The sequence below is a fragment of the Aethalodelphis obliquidens genome, unplaced genomic scaffold (genome assembly GCF_003676395.1).
Source record: "Aethalodelphis obliquidens isolate GAN/ISIS:26980383/991018 unplaced genomic scaffold, ASM367639v1 scaffold57, whole genome shotgun sequence".
Classification (NCBI taxonomy): Eukaryota; Metazoa; Chordata; class Mammalia; order Artiodactyla; family Delphinidae; genus Aethalodelphis; species Aethalodelphis obliquidens.
The window spans coordinates 7,306,982-7,328,627 of record NW_020838001.1 but is presented as its reverse complement, the minus strand read 5'-3'; the positions used below and the strand labels follow the sequence as shown (position 1 = coordinate 7,328,627).

General features: G+C 38.1%; 1 long non-coding RNA gene across 1 annotated transcript in view; it reads left to right on the top strand.

Moving 5' to 3' along the window:
- LOC113609562 (uncharacterized) overlaps nucleotides 1–21,646 on the top strand; it is a 590,372-nt gene that overhangs the window by 245,474 nt on the left and 323,252 nt on the right. Inside the window, exon 4 of the long non-coding RNA XR_003428682.1 lies at nucleotides 16,074–16,162. This is a non-coding gene — a long non-coding RNA (uncharacterized LOC113609562). The remainder of the gene's footprint in view (nucleotides 1–16,073; nucleotides 16,163–21,646) is intronic.

The window sequence follows — 21,646 nt, the reverse complement described above, 5'->3', positions numbered from 1 at the left end:
AAGTACTCTGCTATCTCACAGCCTTTTTACCTGCTGTTCCCTCTTAAAGAAAGCCTTCCCCTGGCTTTTGTTTGGTGAGCTTCATCTCATCCCAAGTCTCAGGTTAAAATGTCATCTCTTCAGAGAAGAAATCCTACATAAAGGGTCTACTTGTATCCTCTGGCTTACAACCCTGTTTGCTTTCTTCTTTGTACCTAGCACAATGTGTGATTCTTCTGGTGCTACTTACTAATTTGCTGACCACATTCCCAACTATATTGCAGGTCCTAGGAAGTCAGAGACCTTTTGTTTATTTGCTTGTTTGTTTATCATTGTAACCCTAGTGCTTGGCACACAGTATACTTGGCTAAATATCACTGCAGGAAGAAAATCAATAGATTGGATTTTAGGAAGAGATCCTATTTGATGACCTATTTGAGGAATATTAACCATTACATAATTAGACATTTTCTTCTCTGGTTCATGAAATAGCTCTAAGTAATTAATTTTTTTCCATGTCCTCTTTTCACACAAACACAAAATACCATATTGAAAATTGACCCCACTTTAAGAACAAGCATGCTGTCTCTCAAAGAGATTACGTGGAAGAGATAATGCTTCAGTGATTATTAAGTCCTGTTTTGAATAAGACATGGTTAGAGCTAGAAGATGCCTCAGAGATCACATAGTGGTTAAGGAAACTGAGGAGCAGAGAGGTAAGATAGCTTCTTTGTGGTGGGAGATTTGTGGGGAGAGGAGGAGGAGGAAGGGGAAGAGGAGAAAAGAAGAGAAAAAGGAACAGGAGATGAACTGGAATCACATCTTGTGTATTTGCCATATATATATGGGGTGAAAGTGAGGGCTGAAGTTGACTCAGCCAGTGCCAAGCAGTGAGTGACAGAGAGAGAGACTGTCGTGGCTGCCGGCTGACTGTGTGTGTGTATGTGTGTGTTGTGTGTGTTTCCTATGCACAATATCTAATTGTACGTGGGGTGAGCCCAGTCATTTCTTTCCAGGCTGTCCTTTTAAGAAGGCACTAACCAGAACTCCCTTCACTTTTTCACCACAAAGCACCCACAATGGTTTTTATTTGCCTCAAGAAAGGGCCACCATCTGTCCTGTGACTACCTTCAGGTAACTGACATCTGCCTTACCTGTGAAATAGTCAGCACCCAGGAACCACAGTGCCCTAGGACCCTCAGAATTTTGCACATTCAGACACTGCTCTGGCCTCTTTGCCAGGGTGGTTATCTAATTCCCAATCTTCCAGTAGGTTATGAAATCACAGGAGCTTTGTCAATCTACATAAAACATCTGAATGCTAATGAAATGGCCCAGCATGCTAATTAGCCAGTCTTAAAAGCTCAGTTTCTCTTCTCTTCATTTATTTTCAAACAATTGAGCAGCAGCACATTAGAAATGAAATCAGGATACTAATTAATTCCAATTCAGTAAATTTCCAAATAAGTCCTTCATATTTGTATTCCAGAAACATTTAAAAAGTAATTTCATAATACTAAAATTTACCTCTTTTTCAATTAATCATATTGAAGGAAAAAAACACATTGATGCCTGTTCACACATATACTCTAGAGATTTCAATAGAAATGTATTAATTACACTAAGTCAATAAAATATGGTTCTCAAAGAGAACAAAATCATTTCCCCATGTTAATTAGTCATCAGAATTGATATCTGGTATAAAATGTCTATAAATTTAAATGGAGAGGATGTCAATTTCATTACGAAATAAGATTATGAAATTAAACTGTCAAATTTTGTAGGACTTGTTTCAGGATGAATAATGTACTCCAAAATTTATTAAGAAAATGCATTTTTTTGGTAAAAGACAGAAAAATTTATTTGAAAATTCACCATGTTATTTACCCATTCCAGAAATAATTGGGGAGCTTTTGGGAAAAAATAAATCACTTACATTATATTTTTCTATTTAAATCAGCTTGCAATCAACTGACTAATTTTACTTCTAAAAGAGAGTGTGGAGGATTAAAAATAACTAAATCAAAAGCAATGTGTATGTCAAGATTTGGAGACAGTTTTGAGATTGCTACTTCATTTTATGGTCTTGAAGCTGATGATGGTAGGGTAATATTTCCAGGGCTTAACAAGCATTCCCAAAGAAACTTATATACTAAGTGCTTCAGAAACAGAATTACTAAAAATTGTTGGCTCTTTTCTCTTGTAAACCACATGTGTTTGATCGTTTAATTCCTTTGAGGATCTAAACAGTGGTACATGCATTTTTCTTCATGGTATTATGATATTGTCTTATATTGTTGGCAGGCAACTTGAAAAATACAAAAAACAAGCACACAGAAAAAAAACAGCACCCATAAATCTATCACCAGGTATTTTGTTATATTTCATGTAGTCTATTTGTCCATGCAAATTAATGTCCATAACTTTTTTTTTTTTTTGCGGTATGCGGGCCTCTCACTGTTGTGGCCTCTCCCGTTGCGGAGCACAGGCTCCGGACGCGCAGGCCCAGCGGCCATGGCTCACGGGCCCAGCCGCTCTGTGGCATGTGGGATCTTCCCGGACTGGGGCACGAACCCGTGTCCCCTGCATTGGCAGGCGGACTCTCAACCACTGCGCCACCAGGGAAGCCCAATGTCCATAACTTTATTGTACATACACATATTTGATTTTATACCTGGTAAATATTAGATTATATCACACTTTAAAAATAATCAGCTTTATTGAGATGTAATTTATATGACATAAAATTTACTTATTTTGAATAATAAGCCATTCTTTATTCCTTTAAAGTAGTCCTTTTGATGATGGTTTATTATCTTCTAATATACTACTAAATATTATCTGCCAAGTTTTTATTAGGATTTTGCATCTGTATTTATGAGTAAGTTGGATCTGTACTTTTCTTATTTTATCTTTGTCAGGTTTTATATAAGAATTATGTTTATAAGTGTGACTGGAGAATCTTTTTTAAAAATTATGAGATTAGCACATATGACGGGGATCAATATTTTGGGGAATAATAAATTGAAACAAAAAAAATTAAACTCATGTAGGTCCAGAATTATTGTGTGTGTATGTATGTACAAATCATGAGTGGATGTGTGTGTGTAAAAACTCAATGAGTAGTACCTGAAAGAAAACAATCTGTTAAATTTCCAAAATCAAGTTTTAATAAATCTGTGTGAATTTTGGTAATCTGTATTATCTTATTAATGATTGAAGCCACTATGTTCAAATTTATTAACACAAAGCTGTGTATTATATTTTTCAGTAAATTTTGTAAGCCCTCATATGTTCAATTTTACTTCTAATTTAAGTTCCTTTGATTTCTCCATTGCTCTTTTTTGACCAGAAAGAGAAATTCTTTAATGATTGTTTTGCAAGCATTTCTTGAATTTATATGTCATGTTTCTTTATCTAATGCACTAGTCAGCATTATTTTAATTCCTTTTTCTTGTTTTCTTTAGATAGTTCATTGTTTTAAAATTCTTTCTCCATCTATAATAAAACCATTAAAAGCCAGGATATGCCTCTGAATATCCTGTTCATCAAAGTTGCAGAATGTTTTTTCTCAGTTATATTTTAAAGATCAGTCCAACAAATTATCATATACCCTTCACCTATATTCACCAATTGTTAGTCTCTCTCTCTCTCCTTCTCTCTCTCTCTCTCATTTTTGATTTTTGCTGAACCATTTTTGAGTAATTTGCAGACACCATGATCTAGACCTATGTCATCCGCTTGTATTTGCTAAATAAGAGGACATTCTTTTACACAAATCTAAGTACATTTATCGAATTCAGGAAATTTGCCACTGTTTGAATTCCATTATCTAACATACACTCCATATTTAAATATTTAAGATAATGTCTCAAAGCACAAAATTGTGTATTATATTTTTCTGTAGCTTTCTAGATGCACTATTTTTTCTAGCTCCAGGATCTAATCTGGGGTCATATATTTTCTTTAGCCGTTGAGTCTCTTCAGTTTCCTTTAACTGATAACAATTTCTCAGCCTTTCTTTGTTTTTCCTGAAATTGGGAAGGTTGAGGAGTACAGACCAGTTGTTTTTTAGAGTTCCCTTAATTTGGGTTTTTCTGATTCTTGTGGTGGGATTCAGGTAGTACATTTTTAGCAAGTAAAGTGTCCTTCTCAATGTATTACAACAGGAGGTACCTGATGTTAATTTGCTTTTTGATTAGTTTACATTTGCTCACTTCTAGGTGGTGTCTGGCAGATTTCTGCACTATGAAATTACCTCCCCCTCCATTCGTAATTACTAAGCAATCTATGGGAAGATGCTTTAAATTGTCCACAGCAAGAATTTAACCTCCACTGCTGAGTTTTGCCTAAATCAATTACTGTTATAGTCCTTGCAAAATAGTGAATGTATAACTCTCTCATTACTTCAACATTTATTAGTGAGGTGAGTATTCTATTGGAAAAAAACAAACAAAAAGCAAAAATCAAAAAACCTTCCTTCCTCCTTCATGAATGTGCATATATATATATATGTACATGTATGTATACATATATATGTATGTATTTGTACTAGTATAGATGTGTTGGTTCATTTTTATTCAGTATGCTAAAATCAACTGCTGTCATTATTTACTGCAATGCTCAAAAATTTTCAGAATTGGCATCAAGCTATTTCTTATGTCCTTTTGGCATGTTCTCATCAGTTTTTTTTTAACTGAAGTATTGTTGATTTACAATGTTGTGTTAGTTTCAGGTATACAGCAGAGTGATTCAGTTATACATATATATATTTTTTTATCATTCTTTTCCATTATAGTTATTACAAGATATTGAATATATCAATAGTTCCCCATGCTATACAGCAGGTCCTTGTTGTTTATCTATCTCATCAGTTTTTTTAAACACATTTTTACATCTTGGCACAGAAGGATGTTCAAAAATCACCTTATATTTTCTCTGTCCTAGCCATGGAATCAACCATTTCTGTGTGTACTTATATATACTGAACATGATATGGGCACAAATTGTTTTTACATATGTATATGTGAAATTATCTGTTCATACTAATACTTCTAATTCCAGTTCAGAGCCCCAAGAGTCTTCCGTGAATCAGGAAGAGGGAAAAGAACAAGACAAAATGAGATCTGCCGTTTTGTTTGGGAAAAGTTGTCATTCATAGCAGCTTCTGTCTACATTTCATGGGACAGAATTGTGATACGTGGGCACATCAAAAAAAGATAAAGAAATGTGTGTATGTGTGTGTGTGTAGATGAATGCAGTGCACACTTAAACAAAACTGGAATTCTGCTGGTTTTATTTTTTAAATTTTAATTAATTAATTAATTAATTTTTGTCCGTGTTGTGTGGCTTGTAGGATGTTAGTTCCATGACCAGGGTTTGAACCCGGGCCCACAGCAGTGAAAGCACCAAGTCTTAACCATTGGACCACCAGGGAATCCCCCCATTCATTTTAAAAAAGGATAGAAATGAACATCAGATTGGCAGCTAGCAATGGTTGCTACACTATGACATATCAACTAGAAGGAAAACAACATGCAGGTTATTATGCTCTTAATCCTGGAATAACTACACTGCTTAACTCCTCATGCTTGAAGAGGAGATCATGATCCTTCTTTATTTCCAAATAATAGTACACTAACGCTCATTTTAAAATTTAAATATAAATACAGTGAAAACTTTGAAAATCTCAACTAAATATTATAGTGTTTATAAGGTAGCTAAAAAGATAATTATTTATTATAACATACTCCTTTGCCTGTACAAAGGCTGAGATCTAAATTTTATGTACTTAGCAAGTCCAGAAAGGTGTTTTGGATTGTGTCAGCATGACTTCTGATTCCTAGGTCATCCTAACCCTTGCCCATATTCATACCCAATTCTCATTTCATTTCTGGTTCTGCCTACTAGCTTTGTTCTGTCTCTTCCCAGCTTTTCCAAGCCTTAATTCATCAGCCTCTGAAGCAGACAATTATGCATAAAAGACACCCATTTTTTTGAAGCACGGCTTCATTCCCAGAAGATCATATGGCTGATCTCAATCTGACCCATATAACTGCAAGCAAAAGAGATCATAATATTTCTATGGATAGAAAGAAGTATTTTATGCTTTCCCCTCATGAAATGTCTTACCATATGGCCTCTGAGGGTTACCACTGAATCTGACTTATGAGTTGGAGAATAAGATTTTAAAAACCAATGGGATAATGAAGTTACATGCCAGAGAGCCACTCTTCAGTCCGTGCGTGTTGACTTACAAACTGATCCTTGGTGGAACGCCATTTTTCAGTTAGAGAAAAATCACAACAAAGTTTCTTAGTCTGGGGTGAGAAGGAGCCAGGAGGAACTTGTCATATTATCTGAAATGACCCCATCAGTCATGTTCAGTCCCAAGTCATAATTTGTCCAATCCCCTCCCTAAACACATGTATATTGTAAGGAAGGAAACAGTGTGAAATAATGTGAAATGGATGGAAAAGCATTGCTCTGCTTTCTTTTCACTAGAAAAATAATTCCCTGTTGAGATTATTTTTGCTTTAAGAAAATTTTGAAGACATATGTCTCCTCTCCAATGTTCAGTTACAATTACTGTATATTCAGCTGTATACCCCAGAGTCAAACATTGAAACTCTAGTTTGCCTAGACATTTGCCATATATCTAACTAGCTTAGAGGTGACTTCATTAAAGACAGAAAATTTAGATCCACTGCACCATTATAACATTAAAAAAATTGTGACCTTAGACTAGTCCAAGATTTTCTTGGTTTTCCTTGCTTAAAGACTCCTTATAAAATAATATTTTCTAAATGCTTAAATTCGATGTAATTTTCATATTCATTGTCACACACGGATGTGACAATATTCCAGAAGAGTGTTTCCCAAGATGTGTTCTGTGGAACACTGCTTACACCAGATGCTCTGTAGAACTCAAGGATTCTGGAGACAAATAAATTTAGGAAATGCTGCAGACCATGTTCCTCAATTGGATATCCTTATTTGCAAAGTTCTAGAGAAAATTTTATGTTTGAATTAATCTAGCATTTGACCCCAGAGCTCTATGATCGTAAAGTATCTATATCCTTTCGGAGTAGTATTTTGCACAACAGCTTTTGCAAAACCCATGTGGAGAATTTAGGTGAAGCACTGAAATTAATCCCAATATAATGTTTTTAAGGCTTGTCATTCCTACCTTGGCTTAAACAGAGAACAAGTACATTTCTATAGCTAAATAGCTATCTAAAACATTTAGACATTTAAAAAATATGAGCCGTTGAATTAAAAATTGAGCCATTGAAAAGCTTCAATAGAATTTTTAAATCATAATTTCTAGGAGTGTCATAAGTGTTCAAAATAAATGTTCCATATCCAATCTTGCCTTCTCAAATGATGACAACAAAACCTTAAATACCCAGCAAGTTCCATAAACGGAGAGAATGGAGGTTGATAAAGAGCAATGCAAATGTCGTTCTCAGCGTTGGCTATAGTGAAGTTTCTCTTTTGTGTGTTTTTGGACCAGTGATACACAAAGGTCTCAAGGGAACTATCTGGATTTTGAGTCTGTTGTAGAGTGACAGACATCTGGGGAGGCTTGGGGTGCCAGATTCCACATTAAATATATCTCAGGACCAAATCTGGCCAAGTCTCCTTTACACCAATTACCACACCCTCCTGAGTCTTTGTCGTGGGCCCTCCTACCATCCTTTTAAAATTTCTTCACCCATCATCTGCCCACACAAGCTTAACTGCAAGAGTTTCCTCACTGCCGAGGACTCTTCTCAAACACAGCCTGCATTTTCTGTCCTGCCTCTCCCTTTCACCTGAAGCCATGGCTAAAATATATAGATGCTCCCCTCCCTGAGTTAATTGTGTCAAATCCAGACTCCACAATCTCGCTTTTAGGTGTCCACACTCATTAGCTCTCTCTCTCGCCCTACAACTAATCAACCTAATCTCTCATTGTTTTCCCAAACAGACCACCTCAATCTGCTCTATCCACCTCTTGCATATATACTGCCAATTCCTGACCCCCCAGTGTTTGTAATTGTCCTTCTCTCTACCTCAGATGTTCTACTTACCACTATCATGCCGCTTGGCCCAGTTCAGCAGATGTTGTGTAGTGGAGCCCTGTCTAGTATTCATCCCCTTTCTTTTGATCATAGTGATCCAATTTTCTTTTGAGGCAGCCTCTCTTTTTTTATCCTTTTTTCATTGTGTTTTAGGAGAGCAGTCAGTCCCCAGTTCAGGAAGTTGTCATGGGATGATACTTGGCCAATAAGAGTCACCATGATTGGTTTGATTTAACATATGATGCTTCTGATCCAATGAGAATTAGCCTCCAGACTCTTTATGGAATTATAGGGAGAGGTAATGTCCCCACCTATCTTTACTCCCCACCTTCAAATAGGCTTTGCTAACCCCCAAAATATAAGGCTACAGCTGCTGGTGAGCAACGTAACACCAAATTAAGACAATCTGTCTAAGCATGAAGCCCTCACAGAGAAAAAGCAGAGTCAAGAGGTGGAGAAGTATTTGGATTCTTGTATCCAACTGTGCCCAGAAGTACCCCATGTACTTTTCAGTTACTTGAATCTTCTTTAATTAGGTTTCTGTCATTTGCAGCTGAAGGAGTACAAATTAATTCAAGCATCTACTTTGTAACAGGCCTATGCTAATTATTTTCATATCAGCAACTCACCCAAATGCTGTATTTTTAGACTTGACAACAATCCCATGCAGTAAGCATGATTACACATAGTTAGAGACTGAATGTTGCAATGCCTTCATATACCATTTTTCTCCCTGTGCCTAGCTTTTCTAGTCTTTTCATTGATACATTCTTATATCTTGATTTTAAAATCTGTTTTCCAATATTTTGTTTAACCTTCATATTTATCAGTAACACAAAAAGACACAGATGTGGGAAGGATCAAAAATGTGTTATGTAATGCACACCTTCCTACATGGAGATGTTTTTGCTTATGCACTGGCTTATGCATTTTGCTGTTCAAACACATACACACCAGAACCTGATAACACTGTTAGCCTTGAGATGTCGTAAGCCTGAGTCTAACCAGGTCAGAGTGTATCACAAATAGAAAATCTACCATGTAAACAATTTTGGTCATTTTTAGCCCAGTGGAGGGAGCTGATTTGACATTAGAGACGCAGCTAGTGCCAGTAGAATACAGCATGTAAAATCACATTTCTCCTCCTTTATGCCTTATGCAAACCAAGGAAACTTGTTTTATTTTCAGTTTGGTAACAAAAAGGAACAAGGTGCTAATCTTTCAAATGAAGATGGAAATATTTTTCCTACTGACTGACTTTGCAACACTATTTCTAAGTGAACTGTCCTCAGGAAAGCGGCCCAGGATATAATTTTACTGTCACATAAAACATTGCATTGTATCTTAGTTGAATATATTTTATACTTAGACAGTTCCCTCTCTGTCTCTCTCTCTGTCTCAGTCTGTCTCTCAGCAGTTTAAATAAAAGGAATTTCTTGAAGTGAAACTTTTAATCTCCGGTGATGCCTGTGCTTTCTCAAACTGATAAATACATGCAACTTAACGATACCAAATGCTCATGGGCATTTAGCAGTCCTATCTCCTCCAGGCAAAGAAAACTGCTGGGTGTCATAAAGAAGAGGGGAAAAAAGAGAATAGAAACAAGTATAATAATAAAAGACTTACCTTTTTTTCTTCCTCAAAGAGATTTAAAAAAAAGCACCTTATGAACACTAGCTTACATAAAATAGAGGTGGAAGTGGGGAAAAAGAGAAAATAACTGCCTTCTTTGAAGTCATTTATATTTTATAATACGGGAAAATGATTCATCTGGGTTATTTTTATTTTTTAAGTGAAGTGGGGAGGGAAAAGGAACTTTGATGCAATATATATTAAATAAGATTTTCTTAATTTTTGAAGTTTTGCGTAATTTTTTCTTTCCTACTGGAGAAAAACTTGATCTGAGACAGAAGACCCAAATTGCTTTCCTTTCAGACTCACCTTTAATTTATGTTAACTTTCATTGGAACTGAACTATCAGGAATAATGAAATTTGCATTTCCTCTCATCATCCCCGTATCTAAGTGTATAATAATTATTATATTATGTTGTCCTACAAATTTCTGTTCCCAGAAGTGATTACTGGATTACTGTCATCTTAAAAGTGTAATTCTAAGCGCGATGCCTTATTTTTAGAGAAGGAAAATCACTTCTCTATAAAACTACAATATGGGTAGAGATGTGGATGGTGAAATAATATGAAATGCATTATGGATAGGCTGGACTGTAATAAAGCCAGGGGGGCTTCTTATTCTGAAAAACAGTGGGAAGTCCAGCATAGATCAAAGCCTGGGTAATAGCCAACCCATTAATAGAGTAACCCACTGGGACCAGAGCGTAATGTAAGCTAATGTGAGGATGCTGCTCAAAGACCCAGTCCCTGTTTCCCGCTGCCTCCAGTAGGAAAAAGTCAAAATGAGCCTTCTTCCTTCATTACCAGATGACATCTGGGCTAAACTTAAGAATCCTTCCAGTATTTAACAAATGTAGTGTGCTCAGTTTATCCCCATTTCCACGTCCTTGAGGACTCAGAACTCATCTGGGGGGAAGGAGTTAACCCCATTTTGAGTTGGACGTTAAATGCGGTGCCTTTTGTCAATGACTGCCTCCACCTGAGTCGACCAAGGGCAGACGATTGCTCTTCTGGTTTCTTTTCATGAGAAGAGCTTAGGGGTCTTGCTTTCTAAAATTGTAAAGCTTTGGGGAGCACAACCTAACAAAATAAGCCCAGATTATTGAAAGGAAAGTATTGATAATTACTTAGGAATTGATCTGCTGCAAAAATTTTCTCTTTTTTTCTACACCATGTTGATTGTAGGAAAGGGTACAAAACACTTCCTAAGTCAAGTATCTTAGTGATCACTGTTAAAAGACTCAGAATCCCCATTTCATCAACTTCCAGGGAACAAATATTAATACATTTTATATGTGTGAAGGTAACTATAATTTACCTGGCAAATGACAATATTAATAATAATAGTAATAATAATGACAACAAATATGTTTGGAATATTTACCATGATCTAGGTGTTAGCTGTTAAATATTATCTCCCATGTTTTTCTAACAACTCTAATAGTAGACCTTCCCATTTTCCTCTTATGTAAGGAAAATGAGGTCTGAAGAAGTTACGTAACCCAAGATCCCACAGCTCCTAAGTGTGGGACATGATTTAAACCCAAGTTGTCTGAAGATAAGTCCTTACAATTAATTCTTAAGTTAATCTGTTTTACAGTGTGGTTTTCATTACAAAGAGTAAAAATATCTGTATTCATTACAAAGAGTAAAAATATCTGTATGGGTGTCAGACATTTCAAGGAAATTGAAATTTTCTTCCTGTATTTTCAACTGATGATATATTTTAAACTCTGACCTCCAGAGCTATTTATGAAGGAGGATAGAGGGTGTTCCATTATTTCTTAAAGAATCACCATTCTAATTTCTGGCATTGGACTCAGACACAGTATTTCATTATAATGGGCAGGAATGATGGATCGGTACTCACAGAATCGCTGTTTTCATTGAGAAGGGAAATAGAGTCCCCATTATGATCATCTGACTACTCTTTGCATTAGAAACAGCCAGGTAAAAAGGTACTAAATTAGAGACAGGGTTGACTTGGAGAGATGGGCTTGCCTGGAAGCTGGAGGGGGACATGTTGTTCAGGTTCATTTTGGCATAATTCTGCTTGGTCTCCCCACACCCTGCTGGAGCTAAGTTTGGTTCAAGGGCAAGGAGAGCCTGTTGCATGTAAACATTCCTGTAGCTCGGTAGCTCTTAAACTGGAACATGCCTCAGTCACCTGGAGTCTGGTTATTACAGTGGCTGTTGCCCACTCCCAAAGTTTCTGATTCTGTAGGTCTGGGCTGGATGCCTAGAATTTGCATTTCTAACAGGTGGTATTAGAGGTTGGTCTGGGACCACACTTTGAGAACCACTGCTGAATGAGATGCTGTCTGTCTTGTGCACATAACCCCTTGGATCTCTTAACCATCTTCCTGCTCACCACTTGCCATCACCAAGAACCTGTTCTGTCTGAATATGGGGAGAGCTGGAACCCCACGGGGCCAACCTCAACCCATGGCTGATGGCACTGAGGTCAGGCTGCCTTGTCCTTTTTGCCCTGAGTCAGGTGGGACCTGCACTGAGTCCAGATTACCTTGCAGGATTGAGCGAAGTTTCCCGTCCATGGGACTTTGCTTGATATCACCTCATTCTTGGCTCCTTCATTCCCAATTCAGCTTCCTCACTCTCCTAGGTTTTTTGCGGGAACACTTTTTTTTTTTTTTTTTTGCGGTACGCGGGCCTCTCACTGTTGTGGCCTCTCCCGTTGCGGAGCACGGGCTCCGGACTCGCGGGCTCAGTGGCCATGGCTCACGGGCCCAGCCGCTCCGCAGCATGTGGGATCTTCCCGGACCGGGGCACGAACCTGCGTCCCCTGCATCGGCAGGCAGACTCTCAACCACTGTGCCACCAGGGAAGCCCGGGAACACTTTTTTAATACATCACTTTCCCGCAGATCTCCAGAGAACCCCATCACTTGTTCATGTTAGTTTTTTGGGGTGATGTAAGTCTAGGTATTAGAGGAAGAGACATAGCGAGTGAGAGTTATTCCTTCTCCCCAGCTCAGCCACTGCGATGGGTGGCAGTGGCAGTGGGGGTCCCCATGGGGTACCCAGGGTAATTGAAAAGCTACACGTAGACAGGCTGCATCTGCCCTGGCTCCTCCCCACATTTGCCAATCTGCAAGTGATTCCATTCTTGTGTCAGAATGTAAACTCCTTGGGGATTCTTTTTCACTGTTTTGTTAACTGTTATATATTTAGACCTTAGAAAAGCCCAGCACATAGAAGCCACTCAAATATCTGTTGAATGAATTCATTGTGAGATATCAAATAGTGAAAAGTGCTTTAAAAACAGAAGCCTTTTTTTTGTGGTGAGTGCTCAAGGGTAGGAAATTTATATCATTGGGGATTTGTATCAAGTGCACATGTGGCCTTTTTCGCTCATCTCTAATCAACTTCAGTGCTACGGTGGGCATCAGAAATGGGATCTAAAACCCTGCAATGTGTAACTAAACAAAGCTTACAGCACTGGCTTTTTTTCTCTCTTTTTCTCCCCTTTGTTAAGCAGTCTCGAATGTGCACCGAAAAACAAGGTTTTGGTTTTTTAACCACTTTGCAATATTTGATACCAAAAATCTAATAGATACATGAACGCCTACTGGGTGCTAAGTGCTTCTGAGGTCTGGGAATATGGTAGTTACCAACAGGAGAGAAGGATCCCTAAGCTCAGGGAGTTTACATTCTGACGCAGAAATGAAACCACTTACAGGCTGACCAGTGTGACCTGCCTGTGTGTGAAGAAGGGGACAAAACTCATTTTAAAGCTCTAGGTAAAAAAAAAAAAAAAAAAATCCATTAAAAATGTTTCTTCTTATTTCAAAATAAAGGCAGTTAAAGAAATAAAACTCATTTGTTTCCCTCAACACCCCCACCACCCCCAGGGCCTTGGTATTTACTCTTTCCTCTCCTCAAAATGACTTTCCAAACCTTCTCCTGGGTTGCTCCTTCCTTTCATCCTAGTCATCCCTTTGGAAAGCTGTCCCTACCCACCAGCCCTGCATCGGGGAATCTCTCCCCACGCCGGCACCCATATCCACACACACTCCCTCTCTTTCACACTAACCTGTGCCTTTTTCTTCAAAGCACTTATCACTGTCTGAAGTTATGTGTTATTTATTTGGTCATTGGTTTATTCTGAGTGTTTGTCTTATTAATTGCTAGGAGTTCAGTTGTGGTACTCAATAAATAATGATATGCAGCAAAATGGATTTAAAATTTGAAAAAGATGATGTATATTAACTTTTTTGAAGTTAATGCTTTTGCACCCAATTATTTTATGATTGTTTTTTGATACGAATCACTCCTTTCTCTGTACATGGACAGGGCCATCTGTTTTACATTTACAGTTGTAATTGTGTCCACAGATGTTTGTTAAATTATAGACATGACCAAGAAGACATGGCAGAACTTGTTACCGTCCTTTGCCAATGGCCTTTTTAGCGTTCATTTTAGAGACTGGACCAGTTATTCAGCTTAGAAGCCCCCAGATGCATCAAATTAATAGTCTACTGTGTTTCAAAGTAGATTTGTTATGCCGTGGAGGTTTTCTTTCAGAATGTGAGTTGTCTTTGAGCTCTGAGGAAACCTGCATGTCCCCTGTGCCATCAGGGCAAGGTACCTTGACACTAAGTGCTAGAGATTATAAAAGAGTATTTCTGGAAAAGAAATTTATGTGTTCAGTATACACACTATGGCTGTGCTGCATACCTGCAGTTTCAGAAAATTCACTTGACCCGTTTTTTCACAGAATGGTTCCTCAAGCACATCACAGATTTTGGTCAAATTGTTTTTCACTACCAATCAGATGGACGGTAGGAATCAGATTAAGTGGTTTGTCCAATTTTTGGCGTCCTGTATGTGTTGGCAATAGACATCATGCCAGGCTAGACTTAGAATAGAATTTGCCATCTGTGATACATGTCCACCAATTATTTTTATTTAATTTGGAGTTGTCATCACTTTTAATAAATGGGAGGGCATCACAAAATTTTTAAACCTAATGAGGAGTTTAAAGTACTTTGGCTTTATCTTACACATGATAGTGTATTTCTGTCAAACCTAATCTCCCAATTCATCCCCCTCGCCCATGTCCACACGTCCGTCCTCTACATCTGCGTCTCTATTCCTGCCCTGGAAATAGGTTCATCTGTACTATTTTCCTAGATTTCACATACATGCGTTAATATACAATATTTGTTTTTCTCCTTCTGACTTTCTTCACTCTGTATGACAGACTACCATGTGTAAAATAGATAGCTAGTGGGAACCTGCGGTATAGCACAGGGAGCTCAACTCAGTGCTCTGTGGTGACCTAGATGGGCAGGATGAGGGGGGCGGGATGGGAGGGAGGTCCAGGAGGGAGGGCATATATGTCTACATATAGCTGATTCACTTTATTATACAGCAGAAACTAACACAATATTGTAAAACAATTATACTCCAATAAAACATTATTAAAAAATACTTTGGCTTTATCAAAAAATGTACACTGCTTAATGGAAGTTTTGGTTGGTGGGCAGGTCATGGACATCTGTCACTTTTTCCTGCTCACATTCTATTTCCTATTCTAGAGCATCCCTTCAGTTTTTTCTTGTAGGCCCCCTGTCCCCAGTCCCACTCCATGTGCTCCAGGTGTGACTGACTCTAGTACTGTCTCCTCAATCTCAAGGGGTGAGTCCATGACCAAGCCTGGCCAATCAGCATGTTCTAATCCAGACCTACAACATTTGGTTCAGGGACGGACAAGTAACTCAGTCTGATCCAGTGAGTCTAAATTTCACGGTGTTTGCGGAAGCTACTAAGAAAAAAACATGCCCATTGTATTAGACTTAGAGCTGTGAGGGTGTAAGTCTGGAGCATTAGTTGCCATAAGATAGAAGGAACTGGCTTGAAAGCAAATACAACAGAACAGAAAGGAGAATTAAAGATGGGGAGAGAGGGAGTGAGAATAAGCAAATGTGAGATAAACTTCTGATAAAAGTGTTTGAATTATCTACCCACACTGAATGGGAGGCCAACCCTCCTAGCCTTTTTCAATTATTTCATTTTTACTTTTGCTTAATCTAGCTTGATTTATATTCCTGTCATTTGAGCCTCCCAAGTTGCTAACTGGTAGATCTGAACACGCAAAACCCAAAGATAGCTATGTCATTCTTTAGATGTGTGGCGTGAGTTTGTCCTAGAGACCCAAAGTTTTTAGTTTAATTGCACACTCTGTAGGATCAACTTATGAATACAGTTTGTTATAGCTAAGCATGTCCATACTTCCTAAAGAAGATTCTAGGAGCCACATTTGACAAGAGCTTTGTGATATTTCTTGTTCGAAGATGGGGTGAAACCAATATCAGGGAAGCTCAAACCAAAAAGGTGTTTGTATTTTCACGTGCATTTCCAATTTATTTCTAGTCGAACTCTGAAGGAGAGAAGAGGCAGATCACCATATAATCTATCCAACTTCAATTTCAAAAGATGCTGCTGCTGATCAAAGGATACCTGTGAGTAGCACATTTCCATAAAATGAATTTTGACAACTTTCCCCTAAATGTGTGTCTTACTTTAGCTTTTGATTTGAAAGGAAAAATGGAGGTTGGCCAGAAAGATAAATGAAAGTGATACTGACAGTGTTCGGGGCTGCAAACTGTCTGTATCTTAGAACTTCTGTAGTTCTCGAAGGCAGGCCTTCACTTAATTTTTTTTTTTTTTTTTTTTTTTTTGCGGTATGTGGGCCTCTCACTGTTGTGGCCTCTCCTGTTGCGGAGCACAGGCTCCAGACGCGCAGGCTCAGCGGCCATAGCTCACGGGCCCAGCTGCTCCGTGGCATGTGGGATCTTCCTGGACCGGGGCACGAACCTGTGTCCCCTGCATCGGCAGGCGGACTTTCAACCACTGCTCCACCAGGGAAGCCCTCACCTAATATTTTTAATCTGGCATGTTCACCACTTCTCAAATCCATGGTTTCTCTAGAAGAACCTTTATATTTCCCCTGAGTGATGAATGTCTCAAAGGAAAGCCCCCATCCCCAATTTAATCTCAGAAAGGTCAAGGGGGCCGATCTCATTGTCTGGGCATCCTTTATGTATCTTCAAAAATACACAAAATGTTCTTAGATGTGATTACCTAGAATTCCACGTGACTATATGATTCAGATAAGAGTCTTGAGAGGCACTGGGTTGAGCAATCCACAAGATCAATATTTTTATACTGACACCAAGGTTTGCCTTCCTTTTATTAAGATAACACTCCAAATAGTAGCATATTAATTTCTTATTCTTTTAAAAATAGATCTCGATTATTTCCTTGACATCACCTGAAAGATATTCTTGGTTAGCTGGCTTATTATTTGTCACTTTCTCTCTGAAGTTCACAGCAAATTTGTCTTGATCATGTGAAAAGTCTGACTAGTTTGGGATCCAGCCCATAGAGACACTGCAGTTGCAAAGCAGGGCAGGACTACCATCATAAATTAAAAAATAAAATAAACAAATGGGCAGTGAATCAAATATAATTTTAATTTTTGAATAGTTTACATCTAGCCTGGTATTGAGTGAATTGTAAGTTATTTATGGTAAATTAGCTCAATAAATATTAAGCATTAGTTACACATCATAGAATCTATCTGTAGTACTTCAAATCAGTTTATTAACTTTAAATTTCCCACTTTTTGACATCTCTCCAAAATTCAGAACTTCTATTCTTTGAGGCTAAGTTCAGCTAACATATAGAATTGATTAAAGTGACTGATCCCAAACCTTAACTCCTCCAAGGGTACAATAATTCTAATAGAAACTAGTGAACCCAAAGGAATATACAATATTTATGTATTCATTTCATTACTGGGTGTTTTAGTCATTTAAAGCTGGTCTTGCTCCAGAAGGGATTTAATACAGAGCTTCCAATAGAAAGGATAGACACCTTCTAGAATACATTGCCTGTCTATTCTTCACCCACCCACCCCACTTGTATTAGCTGTCTATCACTGCGTGTTGAAATATAGCAGCTTAGCACAACAAACGGGCATTATTACACAGTTTCTCTGGGTCAGGAATCTAGGCACAGCTTTGCTGACTGTCTCTCCTTCAGTGCCTCATAAGGCAGTAATCAAGGTGTCGGTTGGGGCTACAGATTTCTCAAGGCTGGACTAGGAGAGGATGTGCTTCCAAGTTCACGTCTTTGAAAATTCATCACCAAGCTGACTCTTGTGGCTCTTGGCAGGTCCCGAGTTCTCTTTTGTCTGTTAGCTGGAGTCATCCATTCCAGCCATGTGAGCCTCTTCATAGGGCTACCCACACTATGGAAACTTGTTTTCCCCAGAGACGGGGCTCAGAGAGGATGGAAGTCACCATCTTTCAGGAAGCTGGTTTTTGCAGTGGCATTCCATAACTTTTTCCATGCTGTATTTGTTAGAAGTGAATCAGCAGGTTCAGTCCGCACTGGAGACAAGAGAATTACACAAGGATGTGAAGACCAGGAGATGGGAGATCCCTGGGGACTATTTTAGAGGCTGCCGACCCCACGCACTAGTGAGAGATGAGCCTTGGAATCTGACAGGCCTGGGTTTTGTTCAACATCTAATGCTGATTAGCTATGTGATTTGGTCAAGTTTCTCAGCATTTCTCAGCCTTAGTTTCCTCATGTATTAAACATGGACACAAAAATTCTTCCCTCCTAAGCTTGTAATAGTAATTTTGTGCAGTAGTAACATCACACAAGAAGCCCCTTGCGCAATGCCTAGTACATAGTAAGGGCTCAGTAAAACATATTTTTGTCCTGCTTCTCTCTTTTCCTTAAAGTCACATAGCATCCATCCACCTTCTAACCTTGCTAGGTCTTCTGCATCCCATTAGTGAGAGCATAGATGCTTTGGTAATCCTGTCCAAGTTTGAATCCAGGTTTTCCCACTTCCACACTGTGTGAACAAGGGCAAATTCATGTCTTTAAGATGCAGTTTCCCCAATTATTAAATAGGGAAAGTAAGGATTAAATAAAATAAAATGTGTAATGGGTTTAGCATATGCCTGGCAGATGATAACTGATCAATATGTGGCAACTCCTATTTACATTAAAATTATTATTTGGTGAAAACTATTAAAGAAATCAGCCATTATTACGATAAGTGTGGGCCTTCGCCAAAGAATATTGAAAACATGCTTTGAGAAACTCACTCACACCCAGTATTTCTTTCTTTCTTCTCTGTCCCTCCCCAGTGTGCTGGTTCAGGAAGTGCTGTCTCTCTGTGGAGCAGAGGGCTTCTTTTAAGAAAGCAATAATTTGACTAATTTGTGGGGAAAACATGGATGGGGAAACCAGACTTGGACCACAAACCAGGCGAAGGGAAGCAGAGAGAAATAGTGATTGTTCCCCAGGGAAATACAACGAGAACAGAGGAAGGAAATAATATGAACAGAAAAGATTGTTCAAGATCACACAGCACTATAGAGACCCTTGTGGGCTGGCCAGAGAGAGACTACATTGAAAAGCTATCCACTCTTCTTGGTAATCCCTAATTCTTTTTGAACTTTATGTCACTGTAGGATGAAAAAAACAAAACCCACCTCTGCCATGGTGACACTGTTCAGTTCCTATCCTCCGAGAAAAAGAATGTGAAATAGTGATTTGGAAAAAAAAATTGTAAATTATGTTCCTGGTTTCTTGTTTCATTCTGACCCCTCAACCTTTTGCCCCATCCCATCTAAATGCTACCTACAAAAACATGCTTGTCTTAGAAAACACACTGATAAATTCACATGCATCCTTGAAAACAATTTTCCCACTTGTGGTACCCTGTCAGGCTTCTCCAAGGTCAGGACGAGACCTCGTGGTGCTCTGAAAATGGACTCGGTTAAACTGCCCTGTTTCAACCCATCTCTTGTAATGATCACCTGGAAGCCAGTCTGGAATTTTAAGGCCAATGATTCCTAGCCTGTGTCTGTCTTCGCTCAGGCTTGGAGACCAGGATGGGGTCATCTTTTGATTACCCAAGTTCACTGTCCCCTTATACACAGCAGGGGCTGAGCTATTGAAAATGGGGCTCAGGAGGAAAGAGAGAGACAAAAGTGGATTTCTGTCAACCACACCAGGGAATCACCTTAAACGCAGAAAAATGTGGGTTAAGGTAGACTCTCAGGATAGTCTGTTAGTGACTTGTATGTTCACTGTACATCACACAACTCTGGGCACCGTGGTGGGTACGAGCAGGCACACAATTTATTGCTGTACCTGAGTGAGCTTGTTTCTTTGAGTCTCTTTCTCAATGTGGAAGCTTCTGAATTGAATCAAGAAGGGTAATTACTGATTCCATCCCACTCATCCTTCCCTGTGTATGGGAGCTGGCTTTGAACTCTCAGCAACTGTATAAAATCAAAATGGAGGCAGTAGTAGAGGAGAGGTGGTTCACACGCAGCCTCAGGAGTCATACTGTGGGTTTAAAACTGGCTCTTCCACTCCCTGGAAGTGGAGCCTTGGGTAAGTTTCCCCATTGTTCTGTGCCTTCGTTGTCTCATTTGTAATATGTGCATGCTAGCCAAAGAGCTGTGAGATTCATGTTTCAATCAAGCAGAAAGAACACTGCCTATGCATATTATTCTATAATTCTTTATTGTTCCGTGAGAAAGGTCCAATCAATGTTACTTTCTGCTTTGTTTGGAACTTGAACCACAAATTTCATTTTGTGCCATCAATAAACACTTCAAAAGAGTTTCTCCTTAGATATCATGAGCCCTTGGCAGAATTGAGTTTTAATAATTGTTGGATTTTTTTTTTGGCATTTACAACTATTTCCTGAACATTCTGATATTAATATATTTGGACTTGTTTCTGTCATAGTGAATTTTTTTTTACATTGCTCTGGTCCCAATTTTTATAAGCTTCTACTTTTTCCAAAATGTTCCATTATTCCTTTATGTTATTATTCCAATGCTTTTTGTGTCTTGCATACTGGAAATTATAGATTCTGTTCCTATTCTAAATTTAATATCATAAATCCCTTGCAAATAACTAAAGGAATTTAAAATATTTAAACTCTGCTTACAACCTCACAAAAATATGCCTTTGTTCAGTATATTATTTTCATCATTTAATCCAATAAATTAGACATTATTATTATTCAATATTGACAATGTTTGTTTAGCTCTACACATCTTTGTCAATTTTTCCATTAATTATTTTCGCACCTCAGCTCTTCCTTCTGGGAGATAATTTAAAGCATAGTAAAGTATATAAAGTATACTCTTTAACATTTCCTGTAATAGAAGCCTGTTTATTATAAAAGTTCCTTATTTTTGTTTACATAAAAATGATTTTTTTCAACTTCTCTTCTTGAAATATAATTTCAGTGGTATGAGCTATCCCAGTGGAGAGTTCGTTTCTTTTAGTTCTTCATTAGATTCTTGTTGCTGTAGAGAAGCTGTCAGAATAATTCTTTCCTTGACTTGGATCTTTTTACTCTGACTGCTAATAAGGTCTTCTCCCCATCTTTTAGTCTTCTCCAGGTTCACTACATTGTGTCTATGTGGGATTTCTTTCCATTTATTTTGCTGTGATATCTTTCATTGGTTCAGGAATATTTTTCAAAATATTTTTACATAACTTCCCTCTATTCTATCTTTTTGGGACTCTGATTAAATGTACGTTAGACTCTCATTCTCTCCTCCACCTCTCTTAACCTCTGTTTCATAATGTTCACCTGTAGCCTGCGTTTTGAGTAATTATTTCAGATTTTCCTGTTCAATAATTCCTTTTTTTTCAGTTATGCCTAATTTGCTGTGTAACCACTCCTTTCCTCCTCAACTTTAATTCTTTTTTCAAGTTTTAGAACATGATTTTCTTCCTTTCCCTTCTAAATCTGCTTAACTATGTTTGATTCTCTTATGAATGTCCCTTGTCTTTCTGTTATTCCATATCTTTAATTTTTTGCTATTTGCAAAGTTATTGTTATGGTATGTTTCATAATTCTATTAAGTGATACTCTTGGAGGCTGAATT